The 21,044-nt window shown below is 41.0% G+C and overlaps 1 protein-coding gene and 1 long non-coding RNA gene across 5 annotated transcripts in view; one reads left to right on the top strand and one right to left on the bottom strand.

Moving 5' to 3' along the window:
- The window catches only part of GKAP1 (G kinase anchoring protein 1), an 80,745-nt gene extending 67,783 nt beyond the window's left edge, over nucleotides 1–12,962 (bottom strand). For 2 of the 3 annotated variants that reach the window (XM_058695594.1, XM_058695596.1), the window contains exon 1: nucleotides 12,831–12,962. The gene's annotated coding sequence lies outside the window, so the exon portion shown is untranslated. Of the gene's footprint in view, nucleotides 1–12,319; nucleotides 12,338–12,830 lie in introns of those variants that run through there. The other variant, XM_058695595.1, reaches the window with a different exon arrangement.
- A 599-nt stretch (nucleotides 12,963–13,561) lies between these two features.
- LOC131492009 (uncharacterized) overlaps nucleotides 13,562–21,044 on the top strand; it is a 48,742-nt gene continuing 41,259 nt past the window's right edge. Inside the window, exons 1-2 of one of the 2 annotated variants that reach the window (XR_009251773.1) lie at nucleotides 13,562–13,659; nucleotides 16,206–16,318. This is a non-coding gene — a long non-coding RNA (uncharacterized LOC131492009). Of the gene's footprint in view, nucleotides 13,660–14,603; nucleotides 15,576–16,205; nucleotides 16,319–21,044 lie in introns of those variants that run through there. The other variant, XR_009251772.1, reaches the window with a different exon arrangement.

The following is a 21,044-nucleotide window of genomic DNA, read 5'->3' as shown; positions in this document are numbered from 1 at the left end:
TCCATGAGTTCGAGCCCCGCGTCAGGCTCTGGGCTGATGGCTCGGAGCCTGGAGCCTGTTTCCGATTCTGTGTCTCCCTCTCTCTCTGCCCCTCCCCCGTTCATGCTCTGTCTCTCTCTGTCCCAAAAATAAATAAAAAACGTTGAAAAAAAAAATTAAAAAAAAAAATCTGTTCTAGATTCGAGAACAACACACACACACACACACACACACACACACACACACTTCTCCCAACACTGGATTTAGTAATAATTGGGTTTTTTGGGGGTTTTTTTGTTTGTTTTTTTTTTTCAAGTAGGCTTCACACCCAGTGTGGAGCTCAATGCACAGCCCAGCACCAGGCTTGAACTCATGACCCGGAGATCAAGACCTGAGCTGAGACTGAGTTGGAGGCTCAACCAACTGAGCCACCCAGGCACCCTTGGATTTAGTAATATTTGGATTCATACCCATAAGGCCTACTGGCAATAATATTCTTTTCTAATTTAAGTAAGCAATATACAACTGTAAAATAGAAAATAGAGAAAAGATATGAGATTTCACAACTATCGCAAGACTACCACCAATAAAATGTATTCATTTTCCATATATGGTTTTCAAAAATTCATGATTTTTTTTCTTTTTTAAGTGTACTGCTGTAATATATACATATGTACAGAGAACATGTTAAACCAACATGGTTTACAATGAAGTAGGAATATTTTTTACACTGCAGAGACCCTCAGCCCAACTAACTACATGTTAATCTCCAACTTCCAAGACAGGAAAAAAGGAGTAGAAAAGGAAAAACACTCCTATCATTCACAAAATACTACCTTAAAATTGATTCTGGAGACTGCTACTAAGTCACAGAACTGACAACAAAATAGAGAACCAAAGGAAACTTTTTCAAATCACCTTCCACATTATCTTCTGGTTCACTAGTTTCAGCATACCTTGAGTACACCTATACACTTAGGATATTAAAGGTCTTGCAGTAATATCTAACCCAAATCATTTAGTTTTACAGAGGAGGCAACTGGTACTTAGACTGGTTAAGTGACTTGCCTAAGGTCAATCTGCAAGTTATTGGCAGTCACGACATGAACCTAGGTTTGCTGAACCTTGCTCTGCAAGTTCAAAGTAAGAAGCCCCGTAACTACTAGAAGACTCCTAGACTTGGTACTCTTTCAATTAAAAAAAAAACATATTTTCTTTTTTTTAATGTTTATTATTTTTGAGAGAGAGACAGAGAGAGAGACAGACAGACAGACCACAAGCACAGGGGAGGGGCAGAGAGAGGGGGAGACACAGAATCCAAAGCAGGCTCCAGGCTCTGAGCTGTCAGCACAGAGCCTGATGCAGAGCTCAACCCCTCGAACCCACGAACCTTGAGATCATGATCTGAGCTGAAGTTCACACTCAACCAACTGAGTGACCCAGGTGCCCCAAAAAGAACCACATTTTCTTAATAGATTGTGAAATTCAGAAATTTGTTCATTTTTATTTTGAAATCTATCAAGTACACAACTCAGTAAAAAAAATTTTTTAAATAAATGAACATTCCAGTTACCCAGCACTAAGATTAACAGAATGTTAACTCACCCTGTGCCTCTCCCCAATAGCACCCAACTCACCCTGTCCAGAGATAATTATCCTAATTTTCGTGTTATTCATTTGCTTGTCTTTACAGTTTTAACATATCTATCTGGAGGCACAGTACTCATATCCAAACCAGCTACTGTCATTTCCAAAATATCCTATTTTTTCCACAGGTTCCCCCCCTATTCAGTATGGTAGAGGACTATGCAAAAGTACAAATACTAGAAGTGAGAATCACTGAGGTCCATTTTGAAAGCTAACCACACACTATAGTTTATATGTTTTCATGAGGGAACAAAAATGAGAAGCATGCATTCAAACTTCCATCTTAACCTAAGAATCCGGAAAATTATTTGGAAAGCTTTCAATTTTTTTGTGAAACAATGCACAAAAATTAAAAAAAAAAAAGAGCTGATATTTGAAGATGCTACCTAGTAGCTACTAAATCAGAGTATTTTTATTATAAAACCATGTTAATACTTATTGTTCCTATACCCTATATGCAAATTAAGATTAAATACCATGACATATAGAGATGGCATCACACTGATAAATTATGACATATTTTTAAAATTTTTTAACGTTTATTTGTTATTGAGAAACAGAGAGAGACAGAGCATGAGCATGGGAGGGGCAGAGAGAAGGGGAGACACAGAATCTGAAGCAGGCTGCAGGCTCTGAGCTGTCAGCACAGAGCCCAACGCGGGGCTCAAACTCACAAACTGCAAGATCATGACCTGAGCCTAAGTCGGATGCTTAACCGACTGAGCCACCCAGGCGCCCCAATTACGACATATTATTAGACTTAAATCTTTGCTGCAAGCATGAGAATTAAGTTACTACACAGGAGAATATACCATATTACAAAATGAAAAAGAAGTTCAAGACTCAAAAACACTATGGAAAGCATTAATACTGCTTCAACTTTAACATGCCACGTTAAAATCCTTTTTTAAAAAAAGGTTTGTTTATTTTTGAGAGAGAGAGAGAGTGCGCGTGCTGGGGAGAGGCAGAGAGAGAGAGGGGGACAAGAGATCTGAAGTGTACTCCACACTGACAGCAGAAAGCCCTATGGAGGGCTTGAACTCAGGAACCGTGAGATCATGACCTGAGCCAAAGTCAGACGCTTAACCGACTGAGCCACCCAGACACCCCAAATCCTTTAAGTTTTAGTTGCTTTGAGCACTTTAGGTACAAAGATCCTGTACAGTTGTTCAACAACTATTGCCACATTTAATGTTAACTCCTGGGACTATAAATTGCATGTGTTAGCCATTCACAAATACTTACTGCCCCTCCCTGAAGGAGAATTACATACCACTCTCCTATTGAATGGGAGGCATGACCATGTCATTTACTTTCGCCAGTGAAATATAAGCTTTAAAAAGCTTTAAAAGCCAGAATGTGGTTCCTATTTCTGTGATTGTGGAAATATATGCTGAGCTGGAGTCTCCATCAGTCAAGTCTGATGGAGTCTGAAATTACAATGAATAAAATCTCCTTATTAACCTGTAATGGCTATGTAGCTTAAGCAAGAAAGCAACTTTGCTGTTTTAGGTTGCTGAAATTTTCAGGTTGTTATTACAGCATAATCTGGCCTTATCGTGACTGATTTCTTGCACAAATAAATTTATTTTCCATTCTAGGACTAATATCAAAACCATGAATTTCACATTTAGATTGTTCTACATGAGCTAAATGTTCACAATTGTCTATCTAAAACATCTTGGGGCACCTGGGTGGCTCAGTTGGTTAAGCGTCTGACTCGATTTTGGCTCAGGTCATGATCTCACAGTTGTGGGTTCGAGCCCTGCATCAGGTTGTGTGCTTACAGCGTGAACCTGCTTAGGATTCTCTCTCTCCCTTGCTCTCTGCTCTTCCCCCTCTTACGCTCTCTCTCTCTCAAAATTAATAACCTTAGAAAATATTTAAAAAAAAATAAAACATCTCCACAAAGCTCACAGAAATTTTCTTTCTGTGGCACAGGGCAGAGCTTTCTGACCAATGTATCCTCAAATATTGTTTCCCTCAGTCCTTGGGGCACCTAAGAAAACCCTGGAGAATGATTCAGAGATGCTGGGCCCATCACCATCAGATGCAGGCAGCCTCGTGTGGTGCTCCCCAGAGGACAGCGCCTGCACATGCTGCTCTGCAGTTATTTGTCAACTGTGAAGAGGGCAGTGCAGGAGCCCCTGGAAATCTACTTCCTCAGACAAGTGTAGAAGGCACCGGTGCCCATCAGAGTAGGTAGGTCCAAGGAACTGTTGGAAGAGTTTGTGTTCTAGGTGTCCCAAATGCAAGCCGTGCAGTACAGGGAGCAGTGGCTGCTGTGAGGAGGGGCAGAGCACAGAATCTCCTAGTGAGCAAGGTTCCAAGTAATGGCCTGAAACCTCTATGTTCACAAGTGGCAGGTACTTCCTCCCACTTGCCGGTGATATGCCTTTTTAATGGCATAAATCTAGCTGCAAGGTGACTGCTCAAACAATGCACATGCTTTCTGAAAAAGCATTTGCTTTTTCATTTTTGTCATTTAAAATGACAAAAAGAGTTTTGTCATTTCAAACACTTGTAGTTACAAAGTCTTATTGAACTCCTTTCATTTTATCACAAAAAAAATTCTTTATTACATTTTCAGAGAAATGCTTTTAAATTCTCTAAAAATATTTTCAATTGTTACAAATTATTGAACAGTTATACAACAAAAATGTTTTGTTTTGTTTTAATTACCTACTCAGCTAAACAAAATGTCAATGAGAACTCAATTTGAAGAAAACATCATCTAAAAGTCTGGGTCAGGAATAGTATATTTTTTCTGATTTCAGGTTTTTATTTAAATTCTAATTAGTTAATATATATGGTAAAATTGGTTTCAAGTGTAGAATTTAGTGATTCATCACTTACATATAACACCCACTTGTATATTCTTATTTCATGGATAAACCTGTTTAAAAATTTATGTTCACAGAAGCAAGCACAATTTTCTCATTAGAAACCCTGAAAAGATTCTGAAGTTTTATACAAATTCAACATTTAATATCTTTCCTAATACTTTATATTTTGTCTTACTTATCCTAATCAAATACTATAAAGAAAATGTAACACCTTTTTCCACCCAGCTCTTTTAAAGACGCTGTAGATCTCCTCCCAGTTTGGGGACAATGAGATGCTCTGGTCTTTTATGTTTGTACTGCAGAAGTCAGAGGGCAGGAAAGTGCTACCTTATGAGTGCTGACCTGGAGCAAGAAGGCGTAGTCAAACCTGGTCAACTTGCTGCTTGCTTAGAGCTCCTGAGCAATCCACCTGCTTCCTCTGTGAAATAGGGACAAGAGTGCACATAGCTCACTGGGTTGTTGTAAAGGTTAAATAATATATGTGAAGAGCTTAGAACAGTAGCCAGTACAGCAGAAGCACTCAAATACAAACCTCTACTGATGTTCTTACTATGATTTTTAACTAAAGTATGTCTCCAGGTCCTAAAAGGCACAGAACTGGCACAAGCTATTTAAAAATTTGGCTGAGCTTGTCTGACTCCATTGCAGAAAGTGTTATGAAACTTAACATCCAGCCCTTCTCAAAGCTAAGGCTTTAATTTATGAAAGGAAAAAGGATTTAGGCACTGAGAAGTAGTGGTCAAGCAGTCAACCACTGAAGACAGTCAAACACCTGAAGATTATGCCTAACAAATGGCAGAAGGGAAACACCTATCTACCTGAAACCCAAAAACCACAGTAAGGACTACGTCTTAAACACAGCAGACAAACAATAAACAATTCCTGAATGAATGTAAAGAAATAATAAAAGAACGACAAAGTGAAAAGAAAGCATTAGAATAGTATTAATTGAAAAACAGTGAAAAGACAAAAAAAATGTTTTTCTGAGGAGGCAGCTACCTATGCTACACTTCAGCAACCATGTGTTAAAATACTTTAAGAATGGATAGCTGGAAAGAGAAATGTTCATGGATAATGTTTCCTTGTTTGGTCAGAGGCAGGGATGTAAAACAGGAGAACAGAATAGGGGGTAGGGAAATGAAACAACTGGAAGGGCTGGATCATCTGTGCTACACGCTGTACTTAAAAAAATTGGGCTCCTGGGTGGCTCAGTTGGTTAAGCGTCCAACCGACTTCATCTTAGGTCATGATCTCGATTCATGAGTTTGAGCCCCACAACGGGCTCTGTGGAAACAGCTCAGAGCCTGGAGCCTGGAGCCTGGAGCCTGGAGCCTGCTTTGGATTCTGTCTGTCTGTCTCTCTCTCTCTCTGCCCTCCCCATCTCTCTCTCAAAAATAAATAAACATTTAAAACAAAAAAAAAAAGGTAAGAGCTAACACATCGTCTACCTCAATAGCCATGAAAGAAATCTATGCACCATGTCAAAGGGTACGCTAACTAGTACTTCAGAAGTGGAGGAGAAAGGAAATGTAAATTTTAAATGAAAGAAGGAAATAAAAATATAAAAACAATCCCCAATTTGTAAATATGAATATTATTTCCATACATACCAAAAAGAAGGAAATCCATGGGATTACTCATTATGCTTACTGTCTTTTCTACAGTTTTCACTATTTCCCTAAATATTCTATAATGACCATATTTCTTCTATAAGAAAAAAATTCATTTTGAAAAGGGAAAATGGTCATCTGCACCTAAATTCAAAAGGGTAAATATAAGGTAATCACTGCAATATTGATTTTTTTTCCTGCCCTGTATCAAAACTTAAAAAGGGCCAACTACAGGTCAGATTGACATTGAGATGCCCCTGGTCTTCATGTTAGTGATGAAGAAGACAAATGACAGACGGCAGTTGTCAAAGACTGACTGCACACTTTTAGGAGAACATTACCTGCATTAACAAACTTTTCAGAAGTTACAAAAAGATAGTCATGTTATACAATCCAGGGATTCATTTGAAACCTTTTTTTTTTTTTTGGTAAACCTTGAAGAGAAAAGGGGAGAAAGGCAGACCATGAAAATATCAGGCATTTTAAAGACACTAATTCAGGGGCACCTGGGTGCTTCAGTCGGTTAAGCATCCAACTTCAGCTCAGGTCATGGTCTCACAGTTCGTGGGTTTGAGCCACACGTCAGGCTCTGTGCTGACAGCTCAGAGCCTGGAGCCTGCTTCAGATTCTGCGTCTCGCTCTCTCTCTGCTCCTCCCCTGCTCGTGCTCTCTGTCTCTGTCTCTCTCTCATTCTCTCAAAAAATAAACAAACATTAAAAAAAATAAAAAATAAAAATAAAGACACTAGTTCAGGGAATGGCTACAGTTACTATTCCTTCAGAACACTATTCTTTCAGTCTTGTGTCCTAAACTTCTACATCTCCATCTGTAGTCACAGCAAAGAGATATTAGGATAAACAGGTTCAAACAGAGCTCTTCTCCCTCCCCCTACTATTTCCCTTTTCTTTCTGTCTCATATGGTCTTTAAAATCCAAATACTCAAATGTCCAGATGTTTATATACCCTTAAGTGACATGGACATAATTAAGATACACAAGGCAAAAAACACATGCCAGACATCCTGTAAGCTGCCAACATTGGTCAGTCTATGAATGTGGTGGCTAGTGCTGTAAATTAAACAGCCATTTATCTATTACTAAAATACTATACAAATCACGTTGTTAGTCCAGAAATTTAATGATTATTTTGTATATTTCCCCTCTTCCCTTTGAGTCTCCTTTTAAAAATAACTTAAAGGCAGGGTGCCTGGCTGGCTCAGAGCATTTGACTCTTTATTTATTTAAAAAAATTTTTAGTGTTTATTCACATTTTTGAGAGAGAGAGAGAGAGAGAGAGAGAGAGAGTGAGTGGGGAAGGGGAGAGAGACAGAAGGCGACAGAGCAAGCTCCAGGCTCTGAGCTGTCTGCATAGAGCCCTACGTGGGGCTTGAATTCACAAACTGCGAGATCATGACCTGAGCATTAGTTGGTCGCCTAACTGACTGAGCCACCCAGGCGCCCCAGAGAGCATGTGATTCTTGACCTCAGGATTGTAGGTTTGAGCCCCATGTTGAATGTAGAGATCACTTAAAAATAAAATCTTTAAACAAACAAAAAGGCTATCAGAAAGACAAATTAACAATCCCATCTACAACTACATCAAAAAGAATAGATTTAACCAAGCAGCTGAAAGACCTGTACACTAAAACCTATAACACACTGATGAAAGAAATTGAGGAAGACCCAAATAAATGGATATTTTGTGCTCACGGACTAGAAAAATTAATATTGTTAAAATGTTCATACTACCAAAGCAATCTACAGATTCAATGCAATCCATATCAAAACTACAAAGGCATTTTTCACAGAACTACAACAAATAACTCTAAAATTTGTATGGAACCACAAGAGATCCCAAATAGCCAAAGCAATCTTGAACAAAGCTAGAGATATCATGCTTCTGATTTCAAACTATACTACAAAGCTACAGTAATCAAAACAGTATAGTACTGGCATAAAAACAGACACACAGACCAACAGAATAGAGCCCAGAAAACCCACACAAACATGGTTAATTTACACAAAGGAGGAAATACACAATAAGCAAAGGAGAGTCTCTTCAATAAATGGTACTGGGAAAACTGGACAGCCACATGCAACAGAATGAAACAGAACCACTATCTTATATGGATTACTATCTTATACCATACAAAATACTAACTCAAAATATTAACTCACATTTAGAAAGACCTAAATGTGAGACCAGAAACCATAAAACTCCTGTAAGAAAACATGGGTGGTAAACTCCTGGACATTACCCGTGGCAGTATTTGTTTTGGATCTGACTCCAAAGGCAATGGCAACAAAAGCAAAAATAAACAAATGGGATTACAAAAAGCTTTTGCACAGCAAAGGAAACAATTATCAAAACAAAAAAAGCAACCTACTGAATGGAAGAAGATATTTGCACAGCAAAGGAACCATTATCAAAACAAAGAAGGCAACCTACTGAATGGAAGAAGATATCTGATAAGGAGCTACTATTCAAAATATATAAAGAACTCATACAACTCAGTAACAACAACAACATCAAAATCCAATTAAAAAATGGGCAGAGGATCTGAATGACACTTTTCCAAAGAAGTCAGAAGGATGGCCAATGGGCACATGAAAAGATGCTCAACATTGCTAATCATCAGAGAAATGTAAAGCAAAACCACAATGAGATGTCATCTCACACCTGTCAGAATGCCCATTATCAAAAAAGACAAGAGACGTGCCTCGGTGGCTCTGTAAATTAAGTGTCCAACTTTGGCTCAGGTCATGATTTCAGGGTTTGTGAGTTTGAGCCCTGCATCGGGCTCTTTGCTCTCAGCTGTCAACACAGAGCCAGCTTTGATTCTTGGTCCCCTTCTCTCTCTGTCCATCCCCCTCTTGTATTCTCCCTCTCAAAAATAAGACGTTAAAAAAAAGAAGACAAGAAATAACAAGTGTTGGAGAGGTTGTGGAGAAAAGGGAAGCTTTGTGCACTGTTGTTGAGAATGTAAATTGATACAGCTGCTATGAAAAAACAGTATGGTGATTCTTCAAAAAATTAAAAATTGAACTACCTTATGTTCCAGCAATTCCACTAGCAAGTATATTATAACTGCCAAGATATGTAAACAACCTAAGTGTCCAGTGATGTTTGAATGGATAAAGAAAATGTGGTTTATATACCACAATTACTATTCAGTCACATAAAAGGAAATCTTGCCATTTGTGACAACATGGATAGACCTTGAGAGTATTATACTAAGTGAACTAAATCAGAGAAAGACAAATACCATCTGATTTCATTTATATGTGAAATCTAAAAAGCAAAAGAACAAATAAAACTCATAGATACAGAAACAGATTGGTGGTTATCAGAGGGGAAGGGGTTTAGGGGATAGGTGAAAAAGAATGAAAGGGGTTAACTATATGATGGCAGATAGTAGGTAACTAGACTTATTATGACGATCACTTTATAGTATATGCAAACATAAATTATGCTGTACACCTGAAACTAATGTGTTATATACCAATTTTACCTCAACAAAAAAATAAAAATAACATATGCTAACTTAGGTAGCTGAAGGAAGACAAAAGAAAATTCACAAAACAATTAAAATTTTTTTTTAATGTTTATTTATTTTTGAGAGAGAGAGACAGAGCGTGAGCAGGGGAGGGGCAGAAAGAGAGGGAGACACAGAATCCAAAGCAGGCTCCAGGCTCTGAGGTGTCAGCACAGAACCCGACACGGGGCTTGAACCCACAAGCCGTGAGATCATGACCTGAGCCGAAGTCAGTCGCTTAACTGACTGAGCCACCCAGGCGCCCCCCAAAACAATTTAAAAACAAATGTTTCAGGTGAAAATGCACAAGAACACAAGTAAGTTCACAAATGTAAATATACAGGCAGCTTGTAACATATAAGTGCAATATTCTATAATTTCTCAAAGACTACCATTAGTAAAAACTATTAATTGCTCTATACTTGAGATGACAGCAATATCAAATTATAGTGAAATCTCCATTTAAAAATATACTCAATATTCAAAAGGCCAATTATTTGACTTATTAAATATTATAGCATACGTTAGGGCTTTCTATAGCAACTGTCCTTCCTCCGATGCTATAACAAAATAAACTACTTAAAAATTTCCTGAACACACTTTTAGTTTTACTTGTTTATATCTTTTTTCTGTTCCCTTCGCCTAAAATGCCCTCTCTCTCTTCCACTTAAAACTTCTATTCATTCTTGGAGTGCCTGGGTGGCTCAGTCGGTTGAGCATCTGACTTTGGCTCAGGTCACTATCTCACAGTTCGTGGGTTTGAGCTCCACATCGGGCTGTGCTGACAGTTCAAAGCCTGGAGCCTGTTTTGGATTCTGTACCTCTGTGTCTCTCTGCACCTCCCCCACTTGTGCGCTTGCTTGCTCTCTCTCTCTCTCTCTCTCTCTCTCAAAAATAATAATAAACATTAAAAAAAAAAAACACCTTCTATTCATCCTTCAAAATCCTACTCAGAGGCCAGCATCTCTATGAAGCTTTGTCTGACCTGCCTCAAATTAATCATTCCCTCTGTAATATTTCTGTACGTTTATATTTACTTTGTTGAATGGATCCCATTAAAATTATGTTAACCCTTGTGCCTAGCCACCTACAATCATGATGTCAACATTCTGAAAGTCAATCCCTAACAAAACCACAGGACCGGACACACAAAAGATAATTTCACTGAATTAAAAAAAAATATTTATATTCCCCAAGTACACAGCTCTCTATGCAATGAAATATGTGTCTTCAAGAAGAATGCACAGCAAAAGAAAGTGCAAAGTGCACTATAGATAACCCCCCATTCCCATAATGCAAATGTGAACGAACAATGATTATTAGCAGTTCAAATTTGTTTCATTAGAAATGCCATTCTAGTAAGTGATCATCACAACCGATTTTGTTCAGGAAACATATTTAAGAAACATACTGGTTAAAGTGTTGATTAAAAAGAATTAGGATATACCAGGTACTTAATAATCTCTTTCTAAAAATGAATAACCTAAACTGTAAACAGCAGGATTAATGGTTAGTACTCTCAGGCTCTTCCACCAAAGTTCTGAGGACTACTGCCACTATGACCTCATTCCTCCAGACTGTGAGCTCTGTAGGGTCAAGAAAAATGGTAGCAGTAGCCCTATCTCAGTCCTGGGAACCACAATTAGGGCAATTCAGAATTGACACCTGTATAAAATCCTCAATCAACAACCAAATATATTTCTTTAATAAAATGATAATCATCTTCCATTAACACTATCAACCAGTTTGGCCTAATCAAAAAAAGAAATTAATACGAGGTAGTGGCCTCCTTGAAATATAACTTAGATTTAGGAAAACAGATTGAGAGGCGCCTGGGCGATTCAGCCGGCTGAGCTACCGCCTCTTAATTTTGGCTCAGGTCATGATTTGAAGGGGCATGGGTTCGTGGGATCGAATCCTTTGTTGGGCTCCCCACTCACAGCACGGAGCTTGCTTGGGATTCTCTCTCCCTCTCCCTCTCTCTCTCTCTCTCTCTCTCTCTCTGCCCCTCCCTCACTTGTGCTCTTGCTCTCAAAATAAATAAACTTAAAAAAAATAAAAAATAAAAAAACAGATTGAGCATAAAATGAAATGGCACTGAGTATCAGTGATTCAGTACCTGGTGAAAAAAATGTTAACGTATTATTTCATGTTCTGTTCCTCAAGGCAACACAACTAAGCAATCTTTCACTTTGGCTTCTTATAAAGTTCACAACCAACACTTGCCAAGTACATACCAAAACCTTGCTCCCAACACACTTACTACAAACAAGCCACGTAAATTTAATGGGTATGTCCTAAATTCCACTTTTTCTTCATAGTGAAGTACTGCTTCCCTAATCCAATCTGCGCCTAATTTTAGCAAAAAGTACAAGCAAGTACTAAGTGTATTTTCATTTGCTCCAATATGCTTTTGGTCAACTTCCAGTTTCTTGCTCTTAGTCCACAGAGTGAAGCCACTAAATTGGTACCTTATAGATAAGTCTGTCATAACCACTTATAACAATTAAGAATACCTCCCATTAATTAGGGGCGCCTGGCTGGCTCAGTCGTAGAGCACACAACTCTTGATCTCAGAGTTACGAGTTTGAGCCACCCGTTGGGTGTAGAGATTACTTAAAAAGTAAAGTAAACTTAAAAAAAAAAAAAGAATATCTCCCATTAATTAGCATATATGATTAATATCAACGACAGTTACAAACCTGTTGAGAAATAAAATCTGTATTTCCACAGATTAAGTATTTTTTAATATTTCAATTTCCCATAAAGTTTCTCCAACACTCCTATTGCTGCAAGTCAAATATGTTAAACTGATGATTCAGGTTACAATCACAAGCACCGTTACTACATAAAGAAATAGACAACAGTGAATGATGTAGAAAAAATGTCACTGGCTTTTGAGTAAAAGAAAGATGATCTTTAATTAGTGCTTCTAATGAAAGCCGTAGCACCCACTCAATCGTAAAATCTGACTAAGGTAAGAGTGAAAAATCAGAGAAGCTGAGAGAAAAGACAATCGAACAAGCCATTTTTGTCATTACTGTTCAACATCTACGAAGCCCCCCAAAGGCTAGAGATCTGACAAAAATTCTTTGACGGCTGTTCCAAAGAAAAACGGCAAGAAACAAAATTCAAAACCCCTCTCATTTACTTTTCAACAGCTAGCGGGGAGGAGGAGGAGGAGCACTTTATTCAAAAAGTAATACACTATACCTCATTCATGAACGACAGCCAAATTTCACCCAGAGGCTGTCAACCGAGGCTCCAAAACTTATTCGCACAAAGTACACGGAGAAAGAAACGGCTGGGCGAGACCTAACTCGGGCAGAGATGCGGCTTCCAAACCTGAAAGGAAGAAAACAGCGAGTCCGGTCGTGGCTCCAGAAATTTCCGAGCGCCCGGCTCGACGAGGCAGCGCGATGCCCGCGGCGGGGAGGGGGCGACGGCACCTGTCACCCGGCGGCCCCGCCACCACGGTAGCCCCCGGGCCCGGGCCCCGCGGAGTCTGGGGAGGCGCAGCCACGGCCCGGGCGCCGGGGCCTGAGGAGGCGCGGGTCCCTCTCCGCCCCGAGCCCTGCGCCGAGCGGCGGGGCCGCGGCCCTTCCCGAGGAGCGGCCCTCCCCGCGCCCTCTGCCCAGCGGCTCCGACCAGCGGGGCCCGTCGCCTCAGGCCGAGTCCCCAAGCGCCGAGCCCGAGGCGCACGGAGCGGCGCGGCCGAGGCGCCACCACCGCCTCAGGGGCGCCGGAGCCGTCCCCCGCGAGGCGGGCCCGCCCTCCGCGTACTCACCGGGCCTCCCCGGCCGCCGGCTCGGCCCTCCTCTCCCTCCTCCCCCCCCGCCGCCGCTCCCGCGGCTCCTGGGGCGGCCGCACTGGGCGTTGGGACTAGGCTGGGTCAAGGGGCAGGGGCGGGGGCGAACTCGCGCCGGGCGGGGGTCGCGCGGCGGCCCCGCGAGCGGGCGCCGGGCACTAACGGGCCCCGCGAGCGGGCGCCGGGCTAGGCGGGCTGGGCGGCCCGCGGAGAGGAGCGCGGCTGCAGGCTGCGGTGAGGGGCGGGGAGAGCGCGGTTGCGAGCCGAGGGCGGGAGGGAAGTCCCGGCGGAGGGGGCGGCGTGAGAGCCGCGGGGCGGAGCGGGGGCGGGGCCAGGCGCGACCGCCGCCGCGCGCGGGGGTTTGTTTATTTTCTCGGTTGGTTGCGGCGCTGGCGCGTGGGTAGAGGTTCGCCGGTGACGTGAGCGCCCAGAGTTGGGGGAGAGAACCAGAACCACCTGCTGGAGAAGGGGAGCTACGGGGGCCGGGCAGGGTCCAAACGGCTCGCGTAGGCGGCGGCGCCGCGGTCCTCGGGGTTACCGGGAAGAGAAGGGCTTTCCCTGGGCGTTTGGAAGGAGGGAGGCCTCCCGAGGGAATAGGGCTCCGGGCCACTCCCCGCAGTTGGGCAGTTTCACCTGCGTCGCGGAGAGCAATCTGGGGGCCTTGGAGTGGAAGAAGGTCGTGGGACCTGGTGGACCGGGTTTCACGTCCCGTTAGTGAAGTGGGGATGGTTCTGCAAATCAAGATTTCAGTAACAAGACCATCTGCTCTCCCGTGAGGAAAATAACCAATGTTGCTCAGTTTTCTGTAGAGTTACACAGCACTTTAGAGTTCTCTGTCTCTTGGTGCTCCATCAGGTAGTAGGATTCTCATTTTACAAGCCAAGTAACTCACCCAAAGCCTCACAGTTAATAAAAGTCAGAGCCGGAACCCTGCTGTACTGACTTCAAATTCTGTACTGCTTGCCATCGATCACAAAATCTCCCTAAATCACTTTGATTTAACTAACAGTAGACACATACACTCCCATAGGTAACATCTGCAGAGTTAGGGAGGTTAAAGATGTTATTCTTGCCTTCAGAGACTAAGAAATAAAAGTTACAATAAAAGACAAACCGTGATAAGTGCCTTATGAAAAACACAAAGAGTCTGAAGATTAAAAAAAAAAAAACTAATTGTGTGGGATATCAGGAAAGAAAAGGCAGCATGGAGGAGGAGGCATTTGGGATTGACCTTGGAGGAGATGGGAATGGTTTCACAGCAAGAAGGATAGCATGAGAACATATATGAAGACTGATAATGAAAGTCATGGTCAGGAAAAAGCAAATGGTTAAACTCCAGGACATGTTGAGAAGTGGCACAGACAAACAGGAATGGGGCCCTATGCCAAGTGGGAGAATTTTGTATTTAATACAGTACTTTGAGTTTTCGTGGTTTAAAAGCCTTCCTTTTCTTTGACATCTCTGTGAATGGATACAGAAATCAGAGGTGGGAAAACTGCCAAACAGACCTGCAATAGGCCAGGTGAAAGGTAATGATGAGTCTGAACTAAAGGTAAGGCAGGAAGGATTTAAAAGAGCTTGGTTAGAAGATGATGTGGAAGCAGCATCCACAGAATTTGGCGATTGATTAATTGGTTTTACAGCAAGAGGGGATAACATGAGAACATATATGAAGGTGGAAGAGAAAAATCGAAGATAGTGGAGGCTTTGAGTTTAGGTAATTGTAGAAGAAATAGAGATAGAAGTAGGAACTGCTTTTTGAAAGATCAGTTGAGATTTGGACTCTTTAAGAGTTTGAAAGATTGTTGAGACAGCCAGATAGAGGTGGATAGTAAGAAGTTAGAAATAAAAGCTTTGAAATATAGGAAAGAGGGTTGAACTAGAAAACAGGTTGGTAAGTTAGCAGCCTATCAATGATATCACTGTGAGAGAAAAGAAGAAAACAAAGGGTAGAATCTTGGAGAACATCTTCACTAGAACTTTGCTACTTGAAGTGTGGTCAGTGGCCTAGCAGTACTGGCATGACCAGGGGGTTTGTTGGAAAGGTACAATCTCAGTCCCCCTCATCCCCAACTCGTGCTAAATCAGCATCCTTAACAAGAACCCCAAGTGATCTGTATCACATTACAGTTTGAGAAACTGTGACCTAGGTAAGAGAAGCCAACAAATAAAGAAGGGATCTAATCTAGATGAGGAAAACCAGCAAAGAGAGAGGGAGGAGGAAGCAGGAGGGGAATCAGGATAATGCAGAATCACCAAAGCAAGGTAAATTGGAGTTCCATAAAGGCAGGGGCAGGAAGAAGTGTTTATTGACAATATCTAATACCACAGAGGTTAAAGTGCACGAGGAAAGAAGGTATACTTGAATTTTGTAATTGGGTGGTATGATCCTCTGACCGACCATGTTCCCACTAAAAGCTTGGAAATTGCTCCTTTGTGATAGGGGATGACAGCCTAGAAATATAATCCCACCTCCCATCCCCCAGTCCCCACATACATGGGACATATGGAAGTAGGTAGGCTTATGGATTTGATAGAAATTCTTTTCTAACTGCTTCTATTTTCTCTGTGAACTAAGAAGCAAGATCATTCTGGCAGACTGCTAATTGTCCGTCACAGGCTCTTCTCCCCTTGTTCCTGGGCACACAGACTATATTTTTCTCAGCTTTTCTTCCAGTTAGTATGGTCAAGTATTAAGTTATTGCTGGTGGAATGTGAGCAGAAATGATGTCTGCCACTACCAGGCCAGCGTGTCTCCATACATTTTTCCTTTCCACCAGCTGGATTATGCAGATGACTACCAGCCCCTGGGGGTGACAGAGCCACAAGAAAGAAGGTGCCTGGAAGAAGGAGAGCTGCCCACTGACCAGGAACACCCACTGCCAGTTATCATGTGAGCAAGATATACATTTCTCTATTAAGTTAGAGCTGTAACATTTTGGGGTCTACTTAGCCTCCTCTAGCTAATGTAGTCAATAACTGAAGTGGGGGGGTTGGGAGGGGGAGGAAATGTGAAATAGTCTGACTGTGGGAGAGACAATTGACTAGGGAAGCATAGTAGGGTTTTCAGGCACTATTAAGGGTCTGCCTGTGTGAGTGGTCGTGAACTTACAGTCAGACCAGTCAATATGGTTGTGCATTTTCCTCCAGCCATATTCTGTTGCTTATGTGCAAACACTGAGTAGGTGGTTTGGGATTAACCAGGACAGAGATTCAGCCAGGTAAGTATAAATGGGGAGTGATAGACAAAGAGGCTAAGGGTAGAAGGAAAGGAGGCATCATAATTTCAGGCCAGATAAGAGGTAAGACTATGAGAGGGGTAGGGAAAAGTGCAAAGATGGTAGGGTGTATAGACTGGTGTTTCTGATCAGGTTGAAGAATGGAGTTTTGGTACTCTAGAGAGTGACCTTAAAAGATAAGAGATGGATTGGAGAGGAGGAGCCTTGAAATTAAAATTAGACGAAAATTAGACGTGGGGCTGTAGTTGTCAGCAATGTCAAGGTGTAGGGAATGACCATGAGAGTGGGTTGCTGAGATAGCAGATGGCATAAGATCATTTGAAGGGAGCTGGTCAAGGAATTGAAAGACAGGAAGGGTTTGAATGTATTTATCTCACAAAGAATTATCAAAGGACTGTTAGTCATGTTGGAGTAGTGAATAGCCTTGGAGAGAGTGGTAATGAGCCTGGTACCAAAATCTTCAAAGAACGAGGGGTTGAGTTCTCGGAATTAGGGTGTTCAAGGCCATCAGTGCTTTAGTGTGTTAAACTCTTGCAGAGGTCATGTTTCATTTAAACAGGCGCTTTTAAGTTTTGTGTTACTAATGTGGGATTTGTGATTGCTTCTCTTTGACCTCTCAGATTACAGATGGTAACTGCTTTCTTTAAGAGGAAATGCCCATCTGTCTGTATTATAAAACAAACACATGCCAGGCTTCCCAGTTTAAATGAATGCTTTAAAATTTGTCATAAACTACTCTGTTCTACCTCCAACATATATCCTCAAATAGATACATCAAATGTGATACTAGCTAACTATGCAGCATCAAACAATGGGCTGTAAATGTTCAAAATCTGCATGAAAAACCTTAGGTATAACTTAACAATAAATAGCAATTCACTAGAAACCTGACCAATTGAAAATAATAAGATTACCTCTAGTTTAGAAAATGATGCACCACATTATCTACCTACGGGCTCTGGAGTCAGACTGATGGGGGTTGAATCACAACACCCATCTCATGGGTTATGGTGAGGATAAGATATATAATATATAATATATAATATATAATATATAATATATAATATATAATATATAATATATAGTACATAGAGGCATTTAGAAGACTGCTTAGCACATAAAAGCTCTCAGTAAAAGTTATAGTTATTGTATCTAATTCTTATGGAATTGCCTATAACTATACTTTGACTTTTCCAACTTAGAAAATATGTGCATTACATCTATACATGTTAAGACCTAACAGTAAGGAGACTTCCAGTTAAACATGGTACATTGAACACAATTTTTTCTCCACTTACTCCAGACACCTCATTAAAATGACAGTGAAGCAGGGGCTCCTGGCTGGCTCAGTTGGTAGAACCTGCAACTCTTGATCTCAGGGTTGTAAGTTTAAGCTCCATGTTGAACGTAGAGATTACTTAAAATAAAATCTTAAAAAAAACAGTTAGGCAATAAAAGTATAAACCCATAACATGAACCAAAGAGGAAAAGATCCCTGCTGAAAAAGGATGTCAACAAACCTTAGGAACATGGAAAGCAGATGGATGAATAATAACTTACCGAAACTGAGAAAATTAATACCTAAGCTTTTGGGAGGGGGGGTAGAGCCAGCCAGGGTGGACCCATTCACATCATAGACTCTGATGAGGAAAGGCTCTGAAACTAGAGCTGCCATAACTCTGAAAGCAGAGGTGAAATGGGGCTGAAAACCGAAATTTATTGTGAAAGTTGTATAAAGAACAGTCAGATCCTTCCTTCCCCCGAATCCCTTCTCCCATTCCACACTGCGTTAACTCAGTAGAAGATAGGATGTTTACTTTCTGAAGAGGTTGACTCAGAGCTCCTCTGGATACCAGGCAGAGCTGAGGACAGGGGTGACTCACTCCACAGAAAAGCAGAATTAAATGAAGTCATACATATTAAATCATGAGACATATTTCCCCTGTGTTATTCCCAAATTCAGGTTCTAGGTACTTGAAGAAACCTTCTCACATGAAAGGTCCTAAAATGAACTAACAGAAGAGAGAGAAGTAGAGAGAGTAAGGGGGAAGGAAGAAGGAAGGAAGGGAGGGAGGGAGGGAGGAAGGAAGGAAAAAAGAAGAAATAGAGCAAATAGAGCTAATGCAGGGAACAGAAAAAGATGTCAAAATGAAACAAAAATCTCAAAAATTTTAACTCACATATGCTCAGGTAGCTACTGGACGGAGATACCCCACCAAGATCAGGGTGTAAAATAAGACACGGAAACACATAGGACCTGATAAACAGGAGCTACAACAAAATGAGAAAACAGAATTCCCGAGATGAAGGTGAAGAGAGAGGTTCCAGGATAACACCCATGTAGCAGCCTGGAGAGTAGCCAGTCCATTCCAACACAGGACAATGGAAGGCTCCAGAAGGGATGTCACCAAGAAAAAACAAAAACACGGAACTGATCGATTACCTAACATGTCTGAACCTTAGGAACAAAACTTCAAAGCTCTGATAGAACATATAGAGATGAAATGGTGACAAGTATAGAGGAAAGTAAGCAACCCCAGAAAGAGGGGATTATAAACTCCAGGGGAAACAAAAGATTGGTGGTGGGCCGTATGACAGAATATTTGATGTTACCTCCCTGGAGGAGAATTGTACTTCCCTGCTCCATTGTGAATTGCAGTGGCCAGTGACATAGGGGCACAGTGAATATGTCACTCCAGCCAGAAGTTTCAGGAGCCTTGTCTCTGTCCTTGAACAGATGGGCATTGTTCAGATAGAGGCTGCCTCTGGCCATGTAAGACCTGAGTAAAGACACCATGGAACAGAACTGCAGCTGACCTGCCATCAGATAGGCAGTAGAAATAAGAAGTCAACCTTTATTGTCTTAGGCCACTGAGGTTTTGGTGGTAGTTTGTTAAAGCGACATAATTAAAAAAAAAAAAAAATCTTTTTTAATGTTTATTTATTTTGGAAGGAAAGAGAGACAGAGTGAGCAGGGGAGGAGCAGAGAGAGAGGGAGACACAGAATCTGAAGCAGGCCCCAGGCTCTGAGCTGTCAGCACACAGCCTGATGCAGGACTCGAACCCATGAACTGTGAGATCATGACCTGAGCCAAAGTCGTACGTGTAATTGACTCAGCCACCCAGGTGCCCCTAAAGCAGCATAATTAATCTCTCCTGACTGACACAACATGGGGCACTGTGTACAACATATAATACACATTAAAATATATATGATAAATACTGAACAGTGTGATGGAAACATACTGGGCAATTAGTAAATGGCACAAAGTGACTAAAACTGAAAACCTAAGATGTGGCAATAGAAATATGATCTTTCGAAATGTGGAATTAAGTAGCAGAACAACTTTTCTTTGGAAACAGCCATGAGAGTAATGATAGATGGGGCAGGGACTTCTGTTTATTGTCATGAGCCTAGTAATTATTTGACTCTTAAACCATATACATTGTCACTTTGAAAAAAATTAAAATTACATCTTTTTGAAAAAGTAATGGTAAGTGGAAGGAGGGGAAGTTTGTATTGTTGTTTTTAATTTAACCAGTTTAACAAACTGACCGTTTATCATCCCACAGAAATACTAAGAATGTAAGTAGAACCTAATTTTTGATTAGGACTTTAAAAATACCTTTTTCCCCCCAGAATATTGAATAAATTGAGGCACTGAAAGCTAACCTTTTTCATTCTACCTTCACACTGTCCACTGCAAAATAGAAATGTTAATGCTGTATTTTGACTCAGCTACCTCCTTCCCTTGCCCTTACTGTGGTGTTATTTATAGTGTACTATTTATATGGAGTCAAATGTCACTAACTTGAATTTGAAAAATGACCTACATGTATATGGAATTATGTTGTGAAAGATTATTTTATACTTCCAAAAATAATTATTTTTAAAAATATCCTCTTACACCAGACCAAAAACTCTTTTTTTCCTCAGATGCCTTACAGTGATTAAAATTGATGCTATGTATAGTTACATATATATATGTGTGTATATATATATATATATATATATATCCTGTATATATATATATATATGGACAATGGGTATATATCTGAACTATAGGTGAACAATGGATATGTATCTGAACTATAGTTAAAAATAATATATGGGGCGCCTGGGTGGCGCAGTCGGTTGAGCGTCCGACTTCAGCCAGGTCACGATCTCGCGGTCCGTGAGTTCGAGCCCCGCGTCAGGCTCTGGGCTGATGGCTCGGAGCCTGGAGCCTGTTTCCGATTCTGTGTCTCCCTCTCTCTCTGCCCCTCCCCCGTTCGTGCTCTGTCTCTCTCTGTCCCAAAATAAATAAAAACGTTGAAAAAAAATTTTTTTTAAATAATATAAATTACTTGTAAATAAATTATTCGTAAATAATTAGTTCT

This window comes from Neofelis nebulosa, chromosome 12 (assembly GCF_028018385.1).
Source record: "Neofelis nebulosa isolate mNeoNeb1 chromosome 12, mNeoNeb1.pri, whole genome shotgun sequence".
Classification (NCBI taxonomy): Eukaryota; Metazoa; Chordata; class Mammalia; order Carnivora; family Felidae; genus Neofelis; species Neofelis nebulosa.
This window is presented reverse-complemented; position numbering and strand designations above follow the sequence as displayed.